We start from the raw sequence: 4,070 nt of genomic DNA on the forward strand, positions 1-4,070 counted from the left end.
AGCCTGGTCTACAGAGTGAGTTCCAGGACAGCCAGGACTACACAGAGAAACCCTGTCTCCAAAAACAAACAAACAAACAAAAGACAAATGAAAGCTGACACTCAGCTTGTCTCTCATTTTCATTCAGCCTGGGACCCCAGTCCATGGAATAGGGTCTTCCTACTTAAAGTAACCCAAAATTAGAAACTATCTCAGACAAGCCAAGAGGGTGTTCTAGGAGCTTCTACATGGAGTTGACAATTCTATTTGTGCCTTTCCCCTAGCCTTGAGTTGGCTAAAACAAACCTCCAAGGGTTTTACAACCTGGCTGGAGTCCGCACCTGGCCTTGCCACATTTGCATTTCCTACCAGAGCCTTGAGGAGCTGAACACCTACTGAGTTTACTTTGTAACTCAATCCAGCTGAAACAAAGGAACCGAACCCACCTGAATCAAAGGGGTGAGTCTTTGGATTTTGCCTATATAAACACAGAGCTAAAAATTAAACTTTGAGCCACGATCAGAAATCTTTGTCTTAGCTTCATTCTTCCCTCGCCTGTCTGTCTGTCCTATTTCATTCCCAGCCTCCCTTTCAGGTGTACCCAGTTCTCCATGGCTGCTGAACAGTTACACTACTAACGATCACAAATATCCAGCGCCAGTAAATAAGTAATAAAGTTCATCAACTCAAGTGCTCAGGAGAATCCAGTTATGAGCCAGCTTGGTCTATACAATGAGATCCTACCTGAGCAGCACCAGCACAAAGCACAGGTTAGCTAGGTCCTCTGTGCAGAATTTTACAGATCACAATTTTATATATGGCCTAGGGTACAATCTCATATGGTTTGTGGGTTCTCTGTCAAGCCCACATAATTGCTAATAGGGTTTGGTGCTTTGTGGTTGTAGAGATAACATCCTCAAATCCTGGGAGCTGTCTTCTCTCTCTCTTCTTTTGTTTTCTCTTCTTTTTCCAAGACAGGTCTCTCTGTGTTGCTCTGGGTATCCTGGAACTCGCTCTGTAGACCAAGTTGACTCTGAACTTGCACCTGACTCTGCCTCCTGAGTGCTGGCTGGGATTAAACCTGTGCGCTCCGCTGTCTGGCCTAGAAGCTGACCTTCATATCACCCTCTTCAGGACGAAATGTGACTTAAACAAGAACTTATTTTTTTCATAGAACAGGTAAACTAGAGGAGTAGGAAATGATGATTAGAGAGTGGTATGCTTGGACTTAAAATTTGAAGACATGATCCATTTTGCTGAGAACAAGAGGTCAGAAGTCACCACAGCAGTGAGAAGCTGAATTGGAGGGACAGTAAGTTTGTGTATGAGGAAGGTGGGTCTAAGAGTGCAGGATGGTGTATGAGACATCTGTACCTAAGGCTTAAACATCCAGAAGAGTCCTGTAAACTCTCAACTGGAGCCCTCACACAGATCCTCAGCTACAGCTACAGCTCCACAGAGTCCTGAACTGAACTTAGAGGAAAGTGCATACAGGCCCAAGTAACCTTCCAGGGACCAGGGAGAGGCTATGCTCTCCCCACCCCCCAAAGGTTATGCACCCTCCCCTCAAATCAGAGTTCTGTTTTTTGTTTTTTAGTTTAGTTAATTTAGGAGTGTACACAGTCACTGTCTTCAGACACACCAGAAGAGGGCGCCAGATCCCATTACAGATGGTTGTGAGCCACCATGTGGTTGCTGGGAATTAAACTGAGGACCTCTGGATGGCTCTTAACTGCTGAGCCATCTCTCCAGCCCCAGAGTTCTTTTCCCTATAAAAATTCATGAGCCTGGGGATCCCATCACACTTTATCTTGAGAGCAGCCTGAGCTATTTAAGGAGACACTATTACAAAAAGCAGGGCACTTACTTTTCTTCTGTATATCCTAGGTTCTGCCTAGAGCACACACATCCTCTGGTTTGGGCACCCTTATACATAAACCACACAGCTATACACAACATCTATGATAGCATATATTGTATAAATGAACACTGAGGTAAATCTCTGCCATCTCCCAGCTAAATAATTTATAAGGAACAATATCTCCCTTTTTATGAGCCCCAGATTTCTCAATGGACAATCGGGGACATTCACACAGATATTACAGGGTTGCTATGAGGATCAATGAAGACATTCTAATTAAAAGCAATAGTTCTAAGTACGGTATTGAGGCTGGGCTAACTTCCGTCAGCCTTGACAGGGTGACTTTGAGGGAACACTTTCCCATATTAACATTTAAAATTCTGATGAATGAAGTATCAGCAATTCAACCCCCACTTTTTAAATGTATAGGTGGGCACTATTAAGTTATGACAGGATATGGAATAATAAGCTTATTGTAAACTAATATTTGAGGGAACAATTTTTTCATACTATTTGATGTCAAGAAATATATGGAGCCTTGGAGAAAAAGCCATATAGATAAAATGTTGGCCACTCTATGAACAATGGAGAGATTTTGCTTCCTCCCCTCTAGAAATTGACCTAGATGGAAACCCCAAAAGAACAATAACTCAGCCGGGCGGTGGTGGCGCATGCCTTTAATCCCAGCACTTGGGAGGCAGAGGCAGGTGGATGTCTGAGTTCGAGGCCAGCCTGGTCTACAGAGTGAGTTCCAGGACAGCCAAGGCTACACAGAGAAACCCTGTCTCGAAAAACCAAAAAAAAAAAGAACAATACCTCTTGCCTAGGAGAAGCCAAAGCTTAAAAGTTCCTGGAATTTCTAACTGTTGGGTCTTATCTATAATGGTATCCAAGAACTATGAATTTCAGATGAGAGTTTTAATCAAAGATTAATACTTATAGAGATATGTGTGTTTCATTTCTATTTATTGAAATAAGAACTTTCTGAAAGAATCATATCAATGGTAGCAATCTGCTACAGCCTGGTATTTTGAAGGTAGAAGATCTACTTTATGGCAAGAGTTTGGGACAAAAGCTCTAATCACATTTTAAATCTCTTTCTCTCTCTTAAGCCTCCAATAAGCTACAGTATTTTTAATGTTAAATGTTTTGAAAACAGACTTTCAGTAACTTAAACAATAATAGGAATACTGTTGTTTGTTCACTTTTTCTTTCATCTTTAATAAATGACAGTATTATGTACATAAACCCATTTTATTAAACAAAACTCACGTATCCCAGTCCGGCCTCACATCTGCTATGTAGGAATAATCTCTTGTGCACTCTGTTTGTTCATTTTAAAGGCAGGATCTTATGTAGCCTATTTGCTATGTAGCCAAGGATAATAACCTTGAGTTCTTGATCTTCCTGCCTCTACTTGTCAATTATTGGGAGGCATGTGCTATCAAGTTATCAAGTGGCTTTTTTGTCGTTGTTGTTGTTGTTATTTTTTTTTGTAGAAGTTTTTTAGTTTATTTGTCCTCTCAGAAATCTGCACATCACAGCAGAACATCAAGTCACCACAGATCTACTCCTTTGGCTTTTTGCCAAATAGAATATGGCCGGACTGGGATATGTGAGTTCTGTTTTGCACCAACATTGGCCTTTGCAGTCCCCTTGACCTTCATTCTGTTCTTGCGTTCCTTTCACTGTTTTCGGGAGGTCTTTTTCTTCTCATAAAGGCCATGTCTTGCAAATCTGTGTTTAGGCTCATTCTTCTTTGCATAATCTAAAGAATCGTAGATCATGCCAAAGTCTTGCTACCACCGAAGTGGGTTTTGAATCCAAATACAAAGATGACATCTGATGTGGGTTTTGTACATTTTGGCCAACCTTTCCTGAATTTCTGTCTTCAGTACTATTGCCTTCCCAGGATGAAGGACATCAATGACCATCTGTTTCCTCTCAAGCAGACAGTTTGTCATGAACTCCCTGGTCTGGATGGTTACTGTGTCATTCATGATGGCTGCGGTGCCGGAGCTGTAGACAAGGAAAAGAGGACCTCTCACTGCCAACCAATCATATCTACGCCGTTTTGTTCGTTTTTTAAGACATGGGGTTTCTGCATCCCAAGACAGGGTCTCACTCTGTAGCCCAGGATGGTCTGAAACTAATTACTAGACAAGATAGGCTTTGAATCTCCCATGTAGTTGGATCACAAGTGTGAGCCACTAAACATGGTTATTTGTTG

At 41.8% G+C, this 4,070-nt stretch overlaps 1 pseudogene; it reads right to left on the reverse strand.

The window, feature by feature from the left end:
* Nucleotides 1-3,407: 3,407 nt before the first annotated feature.
* Nucleotides 3,408-3,840, reverse strand: LOC116095006 (annotated as a pseudogene).
* Nucleotides 3,841-4,070: the final 230 nt, after the last annotated feature.

This window comes from Mastomys coucha, chromosome X (assembly GCF_008632895.1).
Source record: "Mastomys coucha isolate ucsf_1 chromosome X, UCSF_Mcou_1, whole genome shotgun sequence".
NCBI lineage: Eukaryota > Metazoa > Chordata > Mammalia > Rodentia > Muridae > Mastomys > Mastomys coucha.